The sequence below is a fragment of the Eptatretus burgeri genome, chromosome 9, assembly GCF_056783735.1.
Source record: "Eptatretus burgeri isolate ZD-2024b chromosome 9, Ebu_testis_v1, whole genome shotgun sequence".
Classification (NCBI taxonomy): domain Eukaryota; kingdom Metazoa; phylum Chordata; class Myxini; order Myxiniformes; family Myxinidae; genus Eptatretus; species Eptatretus burgeri.
This window is the reverse complement of record NC_140969.1, coordinates 62,356,621-62,380,761: the sequence shown is the minus strand read 5'-3', so window position 1 is coordinate 62,380,761 and position 24,141 is coordinate 62,356,621. Positions and strand designations below refer to the sequence as shown.

At 43.2% G+C, this 24,141-nt stretch overlaps 1 long non-coding RNA gene across 3 annotated transcripts in view; it reads left to right on the top strand.

The window, feature by feature from the left end:
* Window positions 1-11,103: 11,103 nt before the first annotated feature.
* Window positions 11,104-24,141, top strand: part of LOC147020203 (uncharacterized) — a 210,990-nt gene continuing 197,952 nt past the window's right edge. For 2 of the 3 annotated variants that reach the window (XR_015061712.1, XR_015061713.1), the window contains exons 1-2: window positions 11,104-11,468; window positions 15,865-15,952. This is a non-coding gene — a long non-coding RNA (uncharacterized LOC147020203). Of the gene's footprint in view, window positions 11,469-13,367; window positions 13,466-15,864; window positions 15,953-24,141 lie in introns of all 3 variants that reach the window. The other variant, XR_015061714.1, reaches the window with a different exon arrangement.

Here is a 24,141-nt window from a genome sequence, read left to right as displayed (position 1 = left end):
GGGCGGATCCAGCCTGGGTAAAGGTTCAAAGGTGAAAAGGGGCAGGGCGCTGATTTCGGGTGAAAAAGCTCACGGCGGCCCCTCCCCTTGGGGGCGATAAAAAGCCGCGTTCGCTGGCCGAAAAGGCAGTTGGTGTGAGGGAAAAGAAAGGAAAGTTTCACAAGCAGTTGGTGTGGGGAGTTCGGAGTCGGTGGGAGTTGGGAGTGGAGAGACGCCCCGTTGAGAGCTGGAGAGTTCGGAGGTGGGAGCTGAGTTCGGAGTTCGGAGTGTTGGAGTGCGGGCAGTTGGTTCGCTGGAAGGTTCGCCAGCGCAACCAGGAAGCCGAGGTCGAGACCCGTTCACTCCTCCAGCGCGTCGTTGGCTAAGCCAGGCCACAGTGAAGGCCGGATGACCAAGGGCGCCAGTCGGAGCTCGGGGGTCCGGGCAAAGACACCGAGGGTCGCCGAACAAGAGCTCATCGAGCCACCAGGGGGCGGCCAGGTAACCTGCCTCGGCTTCTCGGAGCCCCTTCAGTCATCCCGGCTCTGACAAATAATAAAGGCTTATGAGCCTGTTCTTTCTTTCTTGGGTTTTGCATGAAAGTCTGTGGTGCCTTGTCCTTAAGTAGTGAATTGTGTAAGTACATGTACATAATAAATAGACATCGGCTGGAGGCTTTTTGCTCGTATCTTTTTCCCATCTCCCCATTCATTGCATTGCCTGTATGGAAATAAATGTCCCCATTGTTAAATGTCACCTGCCAGTTGCCTCCCTTCCTCAAATTGACTGCCATGGAACGTTCGGGATATTATCTGGCTTTTAAAGCCGATAAAATAATCTGGTCCGATGGGATTTGGCGATATATAACCGCTCGGCATTCGCATCCGGAACGAGCCGCTTAAGCGGCTCGTTTTCGTGCAGGTCCCGTCGAGGTATAAACTCCCGGTATCTCTGTCTGCGCGAATAATTAGGGACATCGACAATTCGGCGATCGACCCTGTAGCGCGTGGACAGAGGGATTGGCTGGTTTATGGTGTGTTAAAAACACCCGAAGCTGGGTTTCGGCGTTGATCTGGAAGCTACGACGAGAATGCACGTTAGGTGGGTGCTCGGCTGCAATTGGGCTAAGGCGGTTGTCCGCACGCCAAACGGGCGGAAATCCATAACAATATATATATATATATATATATATATATATATATATATATATATATATATATATATATATATATATATATATATATCAATTAAATACCAAGCTTGCACACTAAAAACTCGGCTCGCCATCACACGATCCCTATGAAATTGCTGTGGCATTTAGCGGACATGCCGACAATGTTTGGGAAGTCTTGGCGTTCCATAGTACCACTTGCATTTTGCACAATGCGTATTTTTGTCATTCCCTGTGTACGGTCTGTCATCTGCTCCCAGCTATGTTTTACTGCTATCCCGTGCATGTGCACGGGTATCGCTAGTATAGATATATACACAAGCAAATACAACCCGTCGCTTCGCTGATGGTGGTGTGAAGGGGAGGAGGGGGGGGTGGAGAAAGAAAATGGGAGAGAGAGGGGGAGGGGAGGCAGAGAGGATGGAGGGAAGGGAGGGGCAGGGAGGGGAAGCGAGGAGTGCATGAAGAAGGGGAAGCGAGGAAGGGGAGAAGAGCAATGAAGGGGTGTAGAGGTGGGGAGAGCAACACCCCATGAAACGTTGCTATACACTGCGGGAGGGAGGGGGGGGGAGGGAGAGAGAGAGAGAGAGACAGACAGACAGACAGACAGACAGACAGACAGACAGCGAGAGAGCAACAGACAGAGAGGGACAGTGAGTGAGATGCAGAGGTGTGGGAGGAGTGCTGCATTTTATTCGGATAGGGGAGTGATGAGGGGACAGACAGAGGGTGGGGGGGGAGTGGGGGTGGGTGGGAGGAAGAACCAAAAAATGAGATAGGTGAGGGGTGGATGTGGCGTCAGCAAAGAGAGTGATATGTTATGCTTCATGACTGAACACAAATATTAAAAAAATCTCATGTCAGAATAGCTGTACACAACAGAGTTTGTAATGTTAACCACTGGCACATCTGCGAAATCTTTGATATCCCAATTCTTGAAAATTTGTGGGAAAATTAACCAAAAGCATGGACTGAAAACATGGAAGTACCACTCACATACGACCCAATGACCCCATTGAGCGTGAACATCGTTAACAAAGCATTCCGACCAGACACCATACTTAGGTACAAAAAAGAGAGAAGAAGGCATTGATAAGTGAGGTGCAAATACCAGTGATTTTGGACTAATCGATGCAGAAATCAAGAAAATGACCAAATACCAAAACCTCAAGAAAGAAGTGAAAAGATCCTGGAAGCTGAAGAATGGCAAAGTTGAACCAGTGATAGTTGGAGCAATGGGAATGATGACAAAGGACCTCACAGAGATATTAAAAACCATCCCTGGGAATATTACTACAAACAAACTACAGTTGGAAGCTGTCCAGGTCTCAGTGAGCATCTTGAAGAGAGCCATCGGCACAAAACTTTGAGAACAGAAAACTTCACAGCTTGGTCCATGAATCGCGACCCCTTACCGAAATAAAGGTAGATACTTTGAGCCCATCCTGGGAGGGACTCCATTCCACATTCTGAAACTCGCATATGAAGATACCAATCAATAACACACACACACACACACACACACACACACACACACACACACACACACACACACACACACACACACACACACACACACACACACACACACACACACACACACACACACACACACACACACTGCCATTTATTAGTGTACATATGCATCTATACTAATAAAAGGCAATGTGTAGGTGTGTTCGCTTAATGGCTAGGGTGGTGGGATTGGGATCCGAGGATCCTGAGTTCAAATCCTACTCAGCTGTTCAATTAATACCAGGTGGGGTTGATACTGCCTGTCATCCTTCCGAGGTCGGCAAAATGAGCTGGTATCCTATGTCAGGGTGGTGACCCATCCAGGATTGTGCCCAATAGCCAAGGAGACTGTTTTGGCAGCACCAACGCTCTGCACAGAGTATGGTGTGTGTATGTGTGTGTGTGTGTGTGTGTGTGTGTGTGTGTGTGTGTGTGTGTGTGTGTGTGTGTGTGTGTGTACGTGCAAGTTACTGTTCCCTCCTACCTCCACATGTGAGTGGGTTTCAGGAGGTGAAACTGAGACTTACCAGGTGTGTGTGTGTGTGTGTGTGTGTGTGTGTGTGTGTGTGTGTGTGTGTGTGTGTGTGTGTGTGTGTGTGTGTGTGTGTGTGTGTGTGTGTGCCTCCTCCATAACTCCAAAACCATAAAATCAAGTAGCCTGAAACTTTTCATGTATACTAAGAAAACTCCAAGGAGGTGTAGGAGTGAAAATTGGATGTTTGGGTTTGTTAAAACACCCTTTTTGAAGGTAATGAACGGCCATATTTCATTATATCCTTCATCAGGCAATCCTTGGCCACCTTGGTCTGGGGTATTAATATAAGGCATTTCCTGGGTAACTTCACTGGGGTCTGAAGCCGCCATGTTTTTTGACCTGCTCAACCTTGCTGTGACTAAGAACAGGACACAATGATTTCTGAATGACAAAGTTTTTTTTTTCACACTTTCCTCACTCTTATGATCGAATGCCTGTTCATCACAGCTCTGAATCGCTGGGTATAATATAACAATGCTTATAAACGCCTGGAGACATCAGCATTCGTGGCTTTATTTCATTTGCACATATGGATAACCGAGAGAAGCTCTCAAACTAACCAGATTTACAAAACGTAAGCTCCAGATATAAAAGTATCAGCAGTATAAAAGTATCCCCCAAAACGTGTTGATTTGTCCAATTTGGACATTGCGCGGGCGTTTACCGGCTGAATAGTTGCACCTGCAGCAATTGGTAATCGCTTGCCGAGCCAGGCGTTCCGTTGGAGTGCTTGCTTGAGTGCTTAAGCCACTTGTGTCCCGATCGGGATGTACAGTCGACACTAACTACAATGTAGAGGTACGTATACGGCACACACGGACGTGGTACATATGGGTAGATTGGATCTGTAGGGACATTCCGCGGGTATGTGGACATGCCATGTTTGTTACGGGCGCCCTGGTGGTAACTGGTAAAGTTTCATCCCGGTTCTTATTGTTGGTTCTATCAGGTTTTCCTTTGTCGTCGTGCCTGTTTGTAAAGTATGTGGTTATGGGATTTGCTTTACAAAGGTTAAATGTTTCTCTTTCTGAGTTTCAAAGCAAAACGTATTTGATAAAACCCGATTTCCAAGCCGTTTTCCATATGAACGTGTTTTCTAAATTACCGTGCCAATTTTTTTCCCACCCATCACACGCAGCTGTTTATAAAGATTAATGTTTGTGATAATCTCCCTGAAACGTCGATATTAATGTAACGTTTTTCGGTGAAAGCTACTCAAGGTTTCAGGGTTGTATACAGTAAGTACTGTAGTCCGTTATCAAACTGATTCCAACCTGCTGATTCCCGAAAAATTGCCGATATCGTGTGTGTGTGTGTGTGTGTGTGTGTGTGTGTGTGTGTGTGTGTGTGTGTGTGTGTGTGTGTGTGTGTGTGTGTGTGTGTGTGTGTGTGTGTGTTTGATTGGTATCTTCATATGTGGGTTTCAGAATGTGGAATGGAGTCCTCCCAGGACGGGCTCAAAGTATCGACCTTCATTTCGGAAAGGGGTCAGGATTCATGGACCAATCTGTGAAGTTTTCTGTTCTCAAAGTTTTGTGCCGAGGGCTCTCTTCAGGATGGCCACTGAGCTCCAGACAGCTTCCAACTGTAGTGCGTTTGTAATATTTCCAGGGATGGTTTTTAGCTCACCTTTAAAGTAGTTCCGGAGAGCTTATGGGATGGCGCGTCGTCCGTACGTCTGTCCATCCAGAAATACTTTCATCTTCTTCTCAGAAACTACACATTCGATTTCAATGAAATTTGACCACAACGTTCATCATGCGTGATGGCATTAAAATAAGAAACGAGGTCTGACGGGGTCTAAAGATGGAGTTTATGGGGGTGGGGGGAGTGGGTTGCCTCCCGAAAGAGGTATTTGCTTTCTTCTCAAACTATACACACAATTCTGATGAAACTTCACGACAACCTTCATCACCCATGACGTACCAAACTTTGTTCATAACATGAGGAAAATCTGGCTCTAAGGGGGGTAGCCCCCCATATATGTATTTGCTTTCTTCTCCAAAATTACATGTACAATTCCGATGAAACTTGACCACCATCTTCACCACCCGTGATGTACTAAAATTTGTTTACAACATTAAAAAACATTGGAGTCTTGAAGGGTGTATGTGGTGAAGGGGGTTGCTCCCAAAAATATGCATATGCTTTCTTCTCAGAAAGTTCACACGCAATTCTGATGAAACGACCACCATCTTCACCACCTATGATGTACTAAAGTTTGTTCTCGACAGTAAAAAAAAATTGGGGTTGAAGGGGTTCTATGGGGGGGGTTGCCCCCCAAAATATGTATTTGATTTCTTTTCTGAAACCACACACACAATTTCGATGAAACTTGACCACAACCTTTATCACCTGTGATGTTCCAAGGTTTGTTCATTGCATTAAAAAAACCTCCGTAGGTATTTACTTTCTTCCCCATTATTCAGGGTGTCCCAAAAGTCACCGAGGGATTTAGAAATCAAATACCATTTCTGTTTTTTAATAATTTATGATTATTTTATACCAAAAGAAAATGTACAAAATGGAGATAAATTTGCTTTATTTATGAAAAATGATGCAGCTTAGATGTCCTTCATTTTCGGCTGCACAGAGACGGGCTCTTTCGACAGCATTTTCCATAACAGCGGACAATAACTCTGGCTGCAGCCCTCAAATTTCTGCACAGATGTTGTCCTTGAGCTGCTGAATTGTGTGTGGCTTATTGATGTATACACGCTCCTTTGGGTAACCCCAAAGAAAATAATCGGGAGGCGTCAAATCAGGAGAACGTGATGGCCAAGAAATTTCTGAATTTCGCAAAATTATTCGGTGTCCACGCTCTTTGGGTGAGAATAATTTATCGATGAAATTTAAAATAAAATTCCACGATTTTAGTTCTTTGTTCAGTTGTGAATTTTTCCATGGGTAATTTCCAAATGTTCATCTAAATTCTGAACAGAAAAGAAAAACAGATTATTAAAAAACAGAAATGTTGTTTAATTTCTAAATCCCGAGGTGACTTTTGGGACACCCTGTATATTTTGTGGGTCATCCATGCCTACCAGTGGTTGCCTGGTTATGTCATCCAGCCATGACCAGGTGAGTGCCGAGGGGTATTACCCTTATGTTTAATATCTCTGTGAGGTTCTTTGTCATCGTTCCTGGAGGTCCAGCTATCACTGGTACAACTTTGGCATTCTTCAGCTTCTAGAATCATCTCACTTCATTCTTGAGATCTTGGTATTTCATCATTTTCTTGATATCTGCATCATTTAGTCCAAAATCACTGGTATTAACACCTCAGCAAGCAATGCCTTCTTCTATTTTTTTTTTGTTCCTCAGCATGATATCTGGTCACAACACTTTGTTTTCGATGTTCACGTTCTCGGATCATTAGGTCATACATGAGCGGTAGGTACTTCCATGTTTTGAGTGATTGCTTTTGGTTCACGTTCAATGTTTTTGCATATGTGCCAGCGGTTTACTTTACAAACTCTCTTGTGTCATGTGTACAGCTATTCTGATATGAATTTGTTTTTGTGTGTGTGTGTGTTCAGTCAGTAAGCATACCACATTATTCTCTTTACTAAACCCACCTCCACCCCTCACATTTCTCTCTTCTGTTTTTTTTTTCCTGTCTCCGTCTCCGTCTCCGTCTCCATCTCAGTCTCTCTCTGCATCCCTCATTCCCGTGGTATAGCAACGTTTGGTGAGGCATGGCTCTCCCCATCTCCCCCCCCTTTTCCTCACTCTTCCCCCTTCCTAGCTTCCCCTCCCTCCTGCTTCCTCTCTCTCCCCTCTTTCTCTCCTCTCTTCCTCTCTCTCCCTCCGCTCAATCCCTCCTCTCTCAACCCCAACCCCCTCCCATCCGTCAGCAAAGCAACGCGTTATATTTGCTAGTACATAATACATACAAACATGATACCTACATACATTATACATGCATATATTATAGATAGATAGATAGATAATACATAGATTGATGTTACTGACTGACTGACTGTTACTGACTCACCACAAGGGGAAGCAATCGGGTCACCCCCGAACGCCTGGTCCTGAGGCCACTGGACACAAATCCCTCTGCACACTGGTGGGTTGCAAAGCAACCACAAATGCCCATTGGTACTGCCAATCCTGGCAGGGTTACTTTACCTCACATGATACCTTGCCGAACTAAGGGGCGTCTCGTGTCCTCAGTGCACACCTGGATTACTACCGAGCAATACAGTGAGTGTGTGCTGGCTAACAAGAGCAAATTAGTGGGGTAGAACTTCTCGGCGAAACTAACGTGCGAACCACGCTGGACCAATGAAGGAAAATACAGAATGAGCTGGGTACATTACTGCGGCCATGAACGTGCGCTTGGTTCCACTTGAGGGTCATCGTTTAGCGGCGTATCAGGGCTACCCAGACGACATTGAATGGGCTCCAGTGCATATTTGCACTTCAAGCTACACCCTAATATATTCCGACTCATAGGCATCCGTAATGTCCTCCATTCCCCAACCTTCTAAAGAACGGCAGTGGGCGTCCGGGGTGCCAACTGTGGTCACAGTACATTGTCGCAGTTGTGGTGAGGTGGATGAACCGCTCGTTATGGTGTTAGTGTTAAGGACGTTGAAGCGTTGGGGGCGGTTGAAGCGGTTGTGGTGAGGTGATTGAAGCGTTTGCAGTGAGGAGGCATTTGTGGTGAAGAGGTCGGGCGTAGTTTATTGTGGAGATATTTAGGAAGGTGTTTGAAGTTCTTATGAAGGTTGTAGCATTGATAGTCTGAGTACTGTGAGGATCTGAGGTGAAACGCATATTGGTGAATCGCACGCAGTTTGAACAGGGCCACTGCGGAATATGTTCATGTGGCTCTCTATGGTCTCTCTTGCGTAAATACATCCATGAAGGAGAGGTCGTGTGTGAAGTAAAATAAAATAGATAAAGGGAATTATATAATGGAATTAACTACCTAACTAAAAGCCCTATGTAATGCATCTTGTCCAATATTCCCTCTCGACATAGTGGAAGGGCTAACTGAAGGAATACTAATGAAATAACGGTCTCAGGACCACTTTATGTTGGGTGCCATTGCCTTAGGGGAGTGCCGGATTCGCAAAACCGCAACACTACATACATACATACATACATACATACATACATACATACATACCTAAACACATATATTGAATTAATGTATTTTACTGTGATATAATTAATCGTTCATGTAAAGTAAGTGCTCTTGTGAAGAAACTCTTTGCTTTTCCAAATAATTATATCCATTGTGATTCCACAACTTACTTTTCATGAACTAAATTGCCATTGTCATTTCAAACCTAATTCATGCTCCAAGAGGTCCACGAGTCTCATCTTTCTGGTCCTGCATTGTGAAAGATATTCATACCCACGTGAGCTCATCTGAAGGATGATGTTCAATGAGTTCTGCTGGATCGTAATGCATGTGCCGACACAAATCTCTATACATACTAAACTTGAAGCATTATCAAGGATCGAGTTGTGCTGCAAGTCTTCCATTCGATAAATTCGTTTTCTGGGGGTACAGACAAAAAAATTACAGACTATTTATTGTTCCAATTGATAATTTTTTAATTTTACAGTTAATTCTGGTTCATTCGCAACAGTGTGTCATCGTGGGGATGTTGCAGAGGTAGCACATTTAACTTTGAGCTGTCTAGTCTGGGTTTTGTTGTTTACCCTGCCATAAACTGCCCCATTGATGTTTCACAGGCAGGGCATTGCATCTCAAAGGGTACTGACCCTCAATCGACGGTAAACTGGTTGTCCCTGTTTACTAGCAATGGCTGGTGGATGTTAAGTATCCCACGTATCAATTCCCATGGTGTATAGCGACAGGTGAGTTACCCACGAAACCCCCCCAAAAATCCAAATTCCTGCTCTGGCTACCAATGGGAGGGCAATGGCAATCTACCCTTGCCACAAGGCGGTTGCGGCAGCACTTAACCTGCCTTCGGGCAGACCAGTGCAGTAAGGAGAAGCAGAGGAATATGATGACATGTATACGATATTGGCCGAACAGTTTCTGCATTTATAGCAGATGTCAACATGTCACATATTTCACTGATTTTATGGGGTTTCGATAATTGATGGAGTATACATGGTTCGATCAGACAGGTTATGTGACGGCACATTATTCCGCACTGCGATGGTTTTGTCCGTACCATGTATGCGCATATCAGAAGGAAATAGTGTCCCATCCGAATGGGATGTGAGCGGTCGGCGCATGGAACGAGGCAAGGCCGTTCCAGGTTCTGGCTCCTTGCATAAATCGGCCGATGTGTCCCACGAGCAGCTTGGGCAAAGCGCCAGGGCTGACAGGCGCAATGGATGGTGCCAGGGGAAGCCACTGCCGAGGCAATTTGTACGTGCAGGTAGAAAATATCTTTCAGCGGCTGCCGCACTATCCCAGCAGGACCCGAGGCATTGTTAGCCCCAGGTGATCGAGGGTACAAATGAGAATAGAGCCTAGTTGTGGTAGAGTATGGAAGAGGAGAGCTGTTTCTCCCTTTTTAGAGGCACTAATTAATGGCCGGCGGGTATGTTTGCGGCCAGAACTGCATCGCCCAGGCATGCCCTGCATTGCGTCCGCACACATTCTAGCCGTTACATCCACATAGATCCTGAGCATTGCATCCTCACAGATATCGGCCATTGCATCCGCACAGTGACTGCTCATTGTGCCTGCACAAACGCTGGTCATTAAACTCACACAATTACTGCCAATTACGTCTGCACATATACCGGCTATTGTGTCTGCACAGATACCGGCCATTGTGTCTGCACAGATACCAGCCATTGTGTCCGCACAGATACAAGCCATTGTGTCCGCACAGATTCTGACCATTGCGTACGCACAAACGCTCGTCATTAAACTCACACAATTACTGCCAATTGCGTCTGCACAGATACTGGCCATTCTGTCCACACAGATACCGGCCATTGAATCCACCCAGACACCAGCCGTTGCATCTGCACAGTTACTGCTCATTGTGTCCGCACAAACGCTGGTCATTAAACTCACACAATTACTGCCAATTACGTCTGCACAGGTACCGGCTATTGTGTCCGCACGTTAGGTACCGGTCTTTGTGCCCTCACAGGTACCAGTCATGTCATTGTGCCCGCACATGTATGAGTCATTGTATTCGCACACCTTAACCCAACATCTGATGTACCAATCCATCCATATGTTTGACTCATTCAACAACGTATGATATTTCTCAATTTAATTTGCAGGTGGATTTATATTGTTCTTACATAAGGGGGGTCGTTACGCAGCTTTTGCATTCACTTTGTACTCATCAAAAGTATTGAAGAATATAAGAGGTCTATATGACGTTATTGTGAATGTTTTTTTTTTCCCACAGTCAAGGCGGGAGGACAGATCAAATATGACGTCATTGCTAACCCCTTCCCTTGAACATCTCTTCTCTACAACCTTTCACAGTTTTTTTTCCAAAACTTCTGCAACAAAAAAGAAAACATCTATCTTTGTTTGGGATTTCCTCCAAAAAGTCCACGGTTAACGTAGCCTCCCCCCCCCCCACACACACACACACACACACACACACACACACACACACACACACACACACACACACACACACACACACACACACACACACACACACACACACACACACACACACACACACACACACACACACACACACACACACACACACACACACACACACACACACATCACACATATCAATAGACCTTTTTGCCTTTTCATTCGTTTTCATCTTAATCCATCAAGCTGCGTTCCCAATACCTGCGGCACACGTGAGCCGGCTCTCCTGCGTCCTGACATGTGGGATGGCCCCTCCCACTGCACCTCCCACTCCCCACCCCCTGACCACCCTGAATGACGCACACAACGAGAATGAGCCGCCTCTCCAACAGCCTTAAATAGGAGCACGGCGGTCTTACAATCTCTCCGGGACGGTGAACCCTTTGTGTCCGTGCTGCTCTCTCGTTAACATAGCCCGGTGCCCGGCAAGGAAAAAGAAAAATCGCGTGCAGGGTCCGCATCCAGAGCAACCGAGGTCCAAGTACGCGGAGACCCCTGTCCCCTGACTCCCGCATTAGACACGAGACGCAGCACGGGGGAGGTCGCGGCACATGCGCTTGTTCGAAATGTCAGGACGAGCCGTAAAAGTCAGCGTTTGTTTTATACCCTAATTGCTCGGAAAACTTGACACGATCGTTGCTGTGAGCTCTCGGTGGCTGGGCCATGTGCCCCGACAGCGAAGGAAGGTAGGAAAGGGGTTTATAGATCCTTGCGAGGAGTATTACACTTAATTACATGTGGCGTACATGTCACGCATGGACCGTGGCACGTTTTCATTTGATATTATATGTTTGGACAATTGTAAGTGCTTTGTGTGCCTTTTGTAACTTCTGCCAAAGTACTCTTTACCAAGAAATAACAAAGTGGATAAACTTTGATGAGTCGTGCACAGCTTTCTCTTGACATTGCCATCTGAGCATGGAACATACATCATGATGATGGGAATACCGGGTTCAAATCCCAGACCCTGGTGTTATTTCATTTAATTGTTGTTGCTCAATATAGTGTCGAGGCTCATGGAAGAGCACAATATTTGTCGATTGTCTAATCATGTCCTTGTAATTCATTTGAAACTCCTGCATGTGATGGATGTACAAGCTCCTCAATTAAATCCACTGTAACTGCCTCTCTCTTCCCCTGCCCCCGAATGTATATATATATATATATATATATATATATATATATATATATATATATATATATATATATATATATATATATATATATATATATATATATATATATATATATATAATTGTTTATGATTCCTTTTCAGGATTACATCAATTGTTTCTGTTTCGTCTTATCCAAAAATAATTTAAGCGAATCTCACTGGGTCGCATACTTTTTTGACGACTGTACTTGTTTTCCAATGAAGTTTTCTGTTTCCTGACATTGATTGATATGCGAATTATACGAGGTGGCCCAGAAGGAATGATGGTACAATTGCAACTAAAACCATGGAAGATCATCATTGTTTGGCCCACGATGAATATAGTAAGCTGCAATGAGGAATATCAAGGGGGGTGGCAGGATGGCCGAGAGGGACGCACACTTTCCTCCCAGCTGTCTATCCTAGGTTCAAATCCCGACCCAGATATAAACTGTCATCTCGGTGCTTCACAATAAGGATGATTCATCAATGTGTGTGCCGTCCCTCAGATGGACATTAAACTGGGTGTCCTGTCTGAAGGAATTAGTTGGCGGATGTTAAATACCAGGAGAAATATCCCACGGTGTCCTTCACAAAGAGTCGGTGAGATATTGCTTACACCATGAACAAATTCCAAATTTCTGTCCTCACCTTCAGTTGAATTGTTTGGTCTGGCTATTTGGTTCTTCAAAGAATTGGGCCAAAAAAAATAGTCCCTGGCCATCCCCCACAAGAAGGTGAGAATAATTTGTGCAATAAGGTAGTAGTTGTAGTATTCTGTAGTATGGAATGTTAAGATCATCGTAAGTATTTTTTTTAACCTTCAAAACTATCCAATTTGTTGAAGCTCCAATTACTTTCTTATAAACAAAGCAAATGATCAGAAATTTTGAAATTGCATCAAAGCAGATAAATCATTCCTTCTGTGCTCTCCAAATAAAATGAATACTACTTCAACATTCCCACCTTCCTGTGTCTCCTTGACCCCCACCTCATGTTTGTCGACCATTTTCCCCCTGTGTTTTCTTGCTGCCCCATGAGCCTGCATAAAAAACTGCATAAAAACATTAACTCTTAGTATCCTGAATGTAATCCCATAAAAAATAATAAATCGTCTGCTGTGGATATAATCGCAAGCAACCTGAGCTGCGGTGTTTTGCTATAACTCAAGACAGTTGAAATGCCTAATTAGCCCTTATATACCGATAGGCTTTGATTTACGCTGACACATTGTAGGGGTCAACCCGACCCCTGTATGTTGCTTTAGATTAAAAAAAAAATTGAAAACCGAATTAAACGTCATGTTCTTCTATTTTAATGATTGAGGAAATGCTGTAACTGTAACAAATGATATTTCCACACGTGCAATAAATCAAGGAAATCAAGTAACTTTACAGGGTGTCACGCAGAAGTGTGTGTCTGTGTCTGGCAGGATGGCCTATAGGTATACACATTCGCCTCTCAGCTGGCTAGCCTGGGTTTGAATCCTGACCCAGCTATAAACTGTCATCCTGGTGTTTCACATGCAAGGTGATTTGTCAATGTGTGTGCCATCCCTCGGATGGATGTTAAACTGGGTGTCCTGTCTGCCGACACCAGTGGTTGACGTTAAAGACCCCACAGTGTCCTCCACAAAGTGTAGGCAAGCTATCGGTGGCACCATGGCCAAATTCCAAATTCCTGTCCTAACTACAGCTCGGAAGGCAATGGCAAACCATCCAGAACAACCCTTGCTAAGAAACTGCTTTTGCAGCACCAATGCTCTGTAACAAAGTACGGTCCATCAGATTGTGTGTGTGTGTGTGTGTGTGTGTGTGTGTGTGTGTGTGTATGTGTATATATATATATATATATATATATATATATATATATATATATATATATATATATATATATATATATATATATATATATATATATATATATATATATATATATATATATATATGGACTGCACTGCAGCACTTGCTGTCTTTTCTGTGTGGGAATATTGAGTATTTGGTTCTCTTCAATGCTCTGCCTGCAGGGTGGTGGGGACAGGGGAACAATGGGGGTGGGGGGGGCGGCATTGGGGTGGAACTATCAATGTCCTTCCACATAATTTTATGAAGGACCATTGCAGATTGCACTCTTGTGAAGTTTGGGGTTTCCTTATCCTGTATTTTGTGTGGTGTCACCATTTCATTCATGTTGTGTAACAAAATGGAATAAAAACGTCCATTGTGCGACACTGAAGTAGCGGTCTTTGAGCGATCAGGAGAAAAAGAAAACAGCCATTCGATGCAAGGCTGATAATGACATGACATCACTCCACATTACAACTGGCCATCTTCCTATCTCTTGTGTACAGGAATGGATTTGAATCTTTTGATCAATGACATCAACTCCTCCCTTGCTTTGATTGTAATGTGTGATGATCCCTTTGTTGTTTTATTTATTTATTGTTGAGCTTGTCATTTGTGACTACACTGGCATCGTAGCGCACTGTGCTCAGCAGAATGTCAGCTTTGTTCCCTTTTGGCACGTAGCTCACCATTTTTTTTTTACATTCCCTCTGAATCCAAATGCAGATTAGTGAGTGAATAGCTGTTTCTTGGAGCTTGCGTGATTGTTGGAATGTCCAGCTTTATTTATTGTTTCACACGGTGCCGACGACCACAAATCTCCAACAGTCTGCTGCAGATCAACACTGATCTTTAATCTGCCTGCCTATGTCTATCTCATAATCAATGTTCTTAACAGCTTCACCAATCACCATCCCTTGATCATTTTTGGCATCATCTTTGGGGATGGGCATGGGCATGTGGGGGTACCTTTGTTTGCCATTTACTTTATGCATCTTGTATCTGTAGCTAGAATAGCTCTGTTTCACCAATCCTCCAGATGAAAAGTGAACTTTCTGTATGCAGTTCAGCTTCTTGGCCACATTCCTTTGCTTCTCATTCATTCACCTCAAATTAAGCCCTAAAGTCGACAGTGAAATACCGAAAAGCACTATAAACACATACTCACTTGTTCAGAAATTATATCAGGCTTGGTGTCGGCTTAATGGTTAAGGGGCTTGGCTTAAGATCCTTCGGTCTTGAGTTTCAAGCCCTTGTTTGGCTGTTAAATTAACACCCGGTGGGGTTGACTCGGCTTGTCATCCTCTGACGTTGGCAAAATGAATACCAGCTTGCTCGTAACAGGGACATTGCATCAGCAGTACAACTGCACCCCCAGAAAAATGATGCAACCAAGCAGCCATGGGCTATATACAAACAAATAAATAAATAATATTCAAAGGAATAGAATATTTTTTTTATTATATATGCCCACTTGAGGATAACTTAAACAGGTAGAAACCAATGATGATCTTTGAAGAATACAGAACAAAACAATAAAAAAAACATAATCAAGAGGGTTAAAATGACCCAGGCCATGTTTCATCGAATTGAGTGTTATTGTTGATGTTTTGAAATTGGCAACAGGTAATATACTTGCAGGGCACACGGATACTTTAATATGCGTTCCATAAAGGGCCCCCTTCTATTGTCGCAATATTCCTCCCATGACAATTGCATCAAAATTCTGTCTACTGTTTGTTCACTGTGATATGATCTGGCAGCATATTCTACAAGCCTTTTCTTTTGTGAAATATTATTGAATATGACACCTAATAAATAAGAGGATGAAGGAGTGAAGATGCACATCCTGCCTCACTTTCTGCACCGGTTACTTAACCCACACTCCCCCATTATTTGTTGCCTCCGAATCCCACCCTCTGAGACGCATTGATTTGCATTCATTCGGAGAGGAAAAGCAACACATTTGCATCATCAGTGTATTGTTGCATTCTATTGTTTGTGGAGCAAGTTTCAGAAACAGTATTTCATCACTTTGATTGTTTATTAAAATGTGATTCAATCTGCTTCTCTTTCTCTCTACAGGTCTCCGGTGCCTTCGATCCGGTGACGGCTTCTTGGAAGTTTTGATGCCGTGATGGTTTCTTGGAAGATTTCCAGCCATGGCCCTCTAGTATGTGCAAACTTTATGCATGCTTTCACACCGAGCCACACCCTTTGCTTTTTAGTATGTTTCACCAATTGGCATAATCTCATGGGTACACTTCTCAACTGTCTGACAAGTGTAGAATTCTGAGGTTCTTGTTTTTTTTTGTTGTTGTTTTTTTTGTGTAGAATTTTGGGGAGTTCGTTCACCTTTGCATGAAGCAACTCACACTCACTCTTGCCGCAGTGGCACATTGCAAGTTTATTCGGCTGCAAGGAATATGCAATGCTCAAGAAACTGTCGCGTGAAGAGCAATGGGCTAATATTTATACAAGAGCATAGCCTGGGTTTGACTCCTGACCCCTGTACCTGTACATGGATTCCAATCTTCCCTGTACATGAGTACACCCATTTGTATCTGCAGTGCCCAGTGTCCCCCCACTTGTCTTTCAAGGTAAGGGCACTCTCTGAATGGGAAACCGAACAAGTCAGCCTTCACTGCAGTGCGGCGATGCCAGGGCATCTATGTAGAAGCATTTAATCTTCCATCTCTGTGCCACGGGATGTAGAACTTCTTTATGCCTCTCCACTGCATGCGAGCTGCTATGCCGTCGGTGACTAATTGTGCTCACCAGATGCCGCAATTATTCGAATGTTCTTGAGAGGCCGTGACAGGCTTTGCTTGCGTGTGTGCCAAATATGCATACCTGAAATTTCAGCCGATGATAATTGCATGCCATCGCCTGTTTTGGTCCTATTTGACCCTTTTTTAGCAACAGTGCAAAATTGGTGTACCAGCAGCAATCAACCTTCCAATGCTTTTATCTTATTACTCATTTTCTACTCCTTGAAAACTAAAGTACTGTTACATGTGACTAATTATTTTTATAATAACGTAAGCGCAAGCAGACTGGCCAACACATCCCTTAACGTAAAATATTGGAAGTCTGGTGCACGTAATTCGTGAAATAAATATTGATTGAAATTTAAAATGCTATTAGCATGTATTTGAGTTGATTTAACTGTGCAATTATAAAAGATTTAATACATATTTCACACATCCACCTTAATGTCATTATCATACCAGTGCTTCAAAGTATTTAATGCATTATAATTATAGGAATGAGATGGAGTAAGGTGTTCCTATTGGAAAAAGTGAGGCAAGTTGTTCTTCCTCCACTCCCCCCCCTCCAATCCCACTCACCCTGCATACCCTCCTCATTTCTGATTATATGTTCGGCATCCTGAATGTCCTTCACAGATGGCTCTTTGACTGATGGTATAGCAGACAAATTCAAGTAAATAAAAATCACGCCCGTGTCCGAAGTAAGCGGTGCAGTTAAAAATAAATAAATAAATAAAGTTCTGGCGAAACTGCAAACGCCAACTTGCAACTCTGGTTATCTCCGCACGGAGGGTTATAAATTTTCTTCTTTTTTTATGGATGGATGGATGGATGGAACGACATGCAAATTATTGAAGCGGCTACATCGCTTGAAAATGTGGAGTTCACTGAATCGAGTCTGGAGGAGAGGGAGGAGAGGGGAGGGAATTTTTCTCAATCTTCCCTGACAGACACTTTCCCCATTTTACCACACTTTGTTGTGCCTTCACATTGAACATAATTAATCCAGAGGACATTCAAAAATTTTAATTAATGAATTTGGAGGATAATTGATCACTCAAGTGCATTAATATATTGCACATTCACACTGGCAGGAACCATTGTCTCCATTTTGTGAGCTCTTTATTTTTTTTCTGAGAATGGGGCATCAAATAGGCAAAAGTTCAGAAACAACATCCATCAAAACTGGGATTGAAGTTTGATGTTTGTCAAAAGTTCTGTTGGAGTTCTATTTTTTTCCTTCCATTATTTGCTCGTCAAGTAAAATTCCCCTCAACAGTTGAACTTGTGCTTTGAACCAATCAGACTTTTTATAATGCTCTATGGCTGGTTAGAAGGGATAACATTTTTGTTTTAAGGGAAATGCTATCTTCCATATAGTATATGTGTAATATATATGTATATATATATATATATATATATATATATATATATATATATTTTTATATATATATATATATATATATATATATATATATATATATATATATATGTATATATATATATATATATATATATATATATATATATATATATATATGTATATATATATATATATATATATATATATATATATATATATATATATATATATATATATATATATGTTGAACACTAAGGGGTTTGGAGGTGAAAGGAGAATCATGGTGCCTTAAAACCTGTTTCTTTAGGCAGATTGTGCTCATTAGCTTTGGTAGGAAACTTTGAATCCAAATCCACCACTGCTTTGTGGTTGAGGTTTTCGAACCGATGCCTAAGGGTTTAACTGGGTAAAGCTAGCAATCCTTCTTAAAGTAGGTGGCCTTTGCATTCATTAACCCATGGGCCAACCTTGATCAAAGTGTACTACCCAATTTTAGCCTCACAATCAGGGTTATGTGAAGCCATGGGATCAGGTGGTGGATGGTCATTCAGGCAGCTGGCACATATTGCCAGTAATGGCTGCATGGCCTTGATGGTAGGCAGAGGATAATCTTATGGTGAACAATGGTGAGGATCACACATCAGAGTATAGACACTGTCTGGAAGAAGGCAATGGCAAACAATTTTGTGCATGTCAAGAAAAACAAGGACAAATGTGTCCAAGAGCCGCGTCATTCCACCAGTCAAGAAGAAGAAGAAGAAGAAGAAGAAGAAGAAGAAGAAGAAGAAGAAGAAGAAGAAGAAGAAGAAGAAGAAGAAGAAGAAGAACGCGGAGCTCTTAGAGCCAGCGTTCGCAACGACGCGGCTAATAAAGGTTTGTCTTCACCAGAAGAAGAACAAGAAGAAGAAGAAGAAGAAGAAGAAGAAGAAGAAGAAGAAGAACACAGAGCTCTCTTCGAGCCAGCGTTCGCTACGCGAGACGTGGCTAAAAATCATGATCAGAAGTCTAACAAATAAAGCTATGGTGCTGAAGATAGCACCCCCCCCCACCCCACCCCTCAGGTTTGAAAGCATCAAAATGTCGACTACTGGTGAAGAGAAAAGTGTTTTGATGAGTACAACTGACCGTTATGATGGGATTGGTTCAAACCTGCAAGGAAATGCAGTTCCTGAGGTTGCCAGAACAAAGTCAAACCCTGAGCTTCTCAAACTTTCATAAATTTGGGACATTGAATGTGAGGTCAATGAATCAGGGAAAGTTAAATGGAATAAAGAGAGGGATGGAGAGGATATGAACTGAAAATTTTTGCGATAAATGAACTTAAATCGATTGTTTTGGGACATTTTGGTTTTTTTCCTGGTGTTCTTTTCTGGTCACTAAACCTGTAAAATAAATGGAGTGGCAGTGATTTGCAAAGAAGAAGATGGCAGGGTCAGTACTGGGATATAACCCAATCAAAGATAGGTTAATATCAATGAGGTTGAAAGGACATCTAGTGAACATGACCATCCTTCAGATATATTCTGCAAATTCTGCAGCAGATGAAGAAAATGTGGAAGAGTTTTCTTGAAAGTTGCTGGAACTGGTAGAATAAGTGTCTAAAGAAAATGTTTTAATTATTATGGGAAATTGGAGAGGCAGGAGCACCAGGGATGGCAGGAAAGCACAGATGTGTCATCCAAAATGAGCCAGGGGAGCAAATGCTGGAGTTGTGTGTGGAGAATGACCTCGAAATTATGAACATATGGTTCAACCAACCTAAACAGTCATAGACTGCAGTACGCATGTACTTCATCTGATGGGAACTATACAAATCAAATTGACTACATTCTAATCAACAGATGATGGAGAGGTGCTTTGCAATCTGCTAACACACTGTCAGGTGCAAACTGTGAAAGAGATCATGAACTCAAAATGGTTCTGTTCTTGCATATGGCAGCTTTGGCTGCCAGGTAGCTATTATATCTTGGAGCGCAGCTATGCTGCTGATGCTGTGCCCCCCTACCAGTACACTGGTACTCATTTCGCCGACCTCGGTAGGGTAACAGGCTGAGTCGACCCCACCTGGTGTTAATTCAGGAGCCAATGGGGCTTAAACTCAGGTTCCTAGGATCCAAAACCAGGCACCCTCACCACAAAGCCAACACCAGGCTTCTCCTTCTGGTAAAACTATGAGTCAATTTCAGAAAGGTGAAAAAAAAAATCAAAAACTCCAACCATGCACACATTTATCTCATCTTGTCTTCAGTTGTCCAACCCTTCCTCACGCTCATGGTACACTGAAGCTTGTGGCGAGGCAGTTGTGCTGAAACAACTTGCCTTTGCCTTATGGAAGGCAACCCCAATTGAAGGTAATCTCAGTTCCTCCCACAAAGCTCGGAACAAGTGTGTGTCTACCCTGAGGAGAGCCAGAAAACAACATCTTTCTAATCTCAAGTCTGAACTCTCAAACCTGTTTCCCTCCTCCAAATCCTGGTGGCTTCTAGTTCAGTCTGCTTCTGGTGGATGTTCCCCCTCTACCTCAAATGGCCGCACAGCTGACACTGAATGTGAAAAGGCTGAATGCCTCAACTCAGTGTTTGCTTCTAAATCTTTTGTCCCAAACCCATCGCTTCCAGTACCCACCTTACCCAGTCACACCCAGTTCCTGGACTCTATGTCCTTTTCTCCTGACAAGGTGTGGAGCTTACTGTCAAACCTCGACCGATTCTGCAACTGGTCCAGACAGCATCAGCCCACATGTCCTAAAAACCTGCTCTGCTGCTCTTGCTCACCCTCTCTCTGTTCTATTCATCCTCTCATTTGCTCAAGGTCATCAGCCTTCTGCTTGGAAATCAGCAAACATTACCACTCTGCATAAAAAGGTGCAAAGGCATATCGTTGCAACTGCAGATCAATCAGCCTTCTCCCCCACCGCAGGCAGGTTGGTCGTATTTCTGTCTTTCCTCTCTGGCCTCACCCCCCCTCCCCCCCCGCTATCTGTGCTATCTCTCCCACCAATATTTCTGCAGCGCGCTCAAGATCCGCCAGCAACAACCCTTCTGGTTAGACTGCCAAAATCAAGAATCACTGCTCACCTTCACTCTTTCATTCCTCTTTTTTTCTCACCTTTGGAACAAACTCCCACACTCTCCTCAATCCCACTCTTCCCTCCAGATCTTCAAAAGAGCTGTTCACCACAATCTCTTGTCTTCCTCCATCCAAAACCAGGATCTTTTATACCCCCGTTAATCCACCCCAACTCCACCTCCTTCGTATTCCCTGCTTTCCTTCCTGGACGTCCCTGTGGTGTCCATCTTGTTTACCCCAATGTACCCTGCCCCATCCCTCTCCCTTCCACAGATCTCCTCATGTGTCTATTCCCCACTGTTTTGTGCTTCCCTGTCCAGTCCCTCTTGTGACCTGCTCCCCTTGTTATACATTATGTGTGTTCGCTCTTATACGAGTCTTGACATTGTATATAAAATAAATAAAATCCAGGTATGATCTTGAAAGCATATCTAAACAACATGCAATAAAGGTAGAAAGCCATTTTGCAGAGCTGGACTTGGTTATTTTTTTTTATTTGTTTGCAGCCTGTGGTTGTTGCCCTCATCATTTCCTGGGATGCAGCTGTGCCGCTGATGCAGTGTCCCCTGTTACCAGTAAGCTTGTACCCATTTTGCCGACCTCGGAAGGATTACTCTGAAGTTGGTTGACAGAATGCCAGACAAATTGTGTGTGGCGAGATGTTGAAAACATTGTAAAAGAAGAGGCCAAAAGCAAGCAGAAAGAAGATGGTCAGAAAAGGCAATAAATATTGCAAACAGAAGAAGAGAGATGAAAACCAAAGGTGCACCAAAAGAGGACATTAAGTGGCTAATGCCGACTATCAACGACAAGCGAGGAAAGACAAAGATAAATACTTCAGTCATGCAACGAGATTGAAAGTGACAACAGAGTGGGAAAAACAAGAGATCTTTTTTTTAAAAGATCAGAGAAATCACAGGAAAGTTTATGTCTAGGATAGGGGTTCTTACGAGTAGAACAGGAAAAGATCTGACAGAAGAAACAGGTGAAAGAAAGATTGAAGAACAATACCGATGTTCTAAAGTCTATACAAACGAGATAGCAATCTGATGGCAACCTTCGAAGAAACCATATGAGCAAGAACCAATAATGATAAAATGTGAGGTACGGAGAACCCTGAAAGAGCTGGGAAATGGAAAAGCACCGGATGCCGATGAAATTCCAATCAAATTATTTGAGGTAGTTGGGGAGGAGGCAATCAAAATTTTAACAAACGTCTGTACGCAGATCTGGAGCAGGATTGAATGGCCTTAAAGGTGGAAGCAGTCAATCTACAAGCCATTGCTCAAGAAAGGGGATGCAAGAGAATGTTCAAGTAACCGAACCATTGCCTTGATTTCACATGTGAGCAAGATATTCAACACAGAATAGAAGATTTCATTGAGCAAGAAATGCCCATTGAGTAAGCAAGTTTCAGAAGAGGAAGAGTAACTAGAGATCAAATTACAAATCTGAGATGGATCATGGTAAAAGCAAGAGAATATCAAAGGAAGGTGTATCTCTGTTTTATAGATTATAGCAAAGCCTTTGGTTGGGTTGATCATGGATTGATGTGGGTTAGTTATGCTGAGAGAAATGGGGATGTTGGAGCACCTGGTATATCTGTAAGAAGCCTTTACACTAAACAAGAAGCAACAATGAGAAAAGAGTATGGAGAGTCAGAATGGTTTGTAATTGGAAAAGAGGTTATGCACGGGTACATTCTTTCCCCTTATTGTTCAATCTGTATGGTGAGTACATCATGAGGAAACCAAACTTGGATGACATACAGAGAGATGACAGAAGTAAATAGACACCGTGATTTTAAAAGAATTTATTTCTTGAACTTTTGAAGTACATTTGATCCATTTTAATACATACACGAGTATTTGGTAGTTCTCTTGTGGGATTTCTGCCCAGGCTTCACGCAAAAGGTTTCGGAATTCTGCCCTTTGATGTTTGTTTCCTGGAATTTTTCCACACAGCTCGATCCAATATGGCCAAGAGGTGTTCAATGGGATTCATGTCAAGAGACTGACTTGGCCACGGAAGTCACTTGATCCCATTTCTTTCCTGCCATTTTTTGGTCAATTTTGGAGTGTTGTATAGAACTCCATCTTCCACGAACAGTATTGTTTTTGACCATTTGACCAGTGGAGAAGGTGGGGAGAAGTCCACCCTCAAGGATAGAAATGTATATAGTAGAATTGATGTTGCCAACACATTCCACAAGCTCTGACCGACCAGCACTCCAGATTGCTCCCCACACCATCATTGAAAAACCACCGTTTCTGACAGTTGGCTGCTATTTGTTCAAAGAACTCTTGACTGGGAAGTCTCCAGACCCATATGCATCCACTTCCAGAAAATTGAGCAAATTGGGACTCGTATGAAAAAATGACAATTTGCCAAAACTCCAAGGGTCTGGAGGCCATCTCGTCAGCCCACTTCTTTCTCCTTTGAATGTTGGTTTTAAGATGATATGCAGAGGTTTGAATCCAGATTAAGATGACATGCATCCAAAGATGTTGGAAAACCTCTAAGAAGAGGTTTTCTCCGACCTGCCTTCCCATAGTAGCCCAGTTGATGAAGGTGCCGCATGGCAGTGCTTCAGCTAACCTGGACCTCCTCTGCAACATCTGCTGCCTTGCAACGGGGAGTTTTCTCAATGGGCCGCTTGACAGCTCGAAGACACCTTTCTGAGGGCCCAGATCGACCAGAATGGGATACTGTGGATTCCTTGCCTTCGCTGGTGAATTGCACAATCACCCGATTGACTATAGAAAGCGGAATGCCAAGATTCTGAGCTATCTGACGCTGGCTGACTCCAACTTCCAATTTGCAAACAATTAATCCTCTTTGAAAATCGCAAAGGTCATGTGCTCCCTGGGTTCGAAGCCAGGTTAATTGTCATACAAGTCCCAGGAACTCGTTTCTGCAAAGAAATAGTTGAATATTAGTGCAACTCGCAGAGTGAAACTTGCTTTATACAGATGAAATGAATAAATTTAATATGTCTATTTACTTCTGTCCTTTCCCTGTAGAGGCTGGAGTCAGGATTGGAAGAAGACATTATCTGGAATAGGCAAAGCCGAGAAGCGAACGTAGAATTCTTCTTACATTCGCTTCTGACTTTACCTATAACTTGTTCACAACTGTATACTTGCCAACTATACCGTG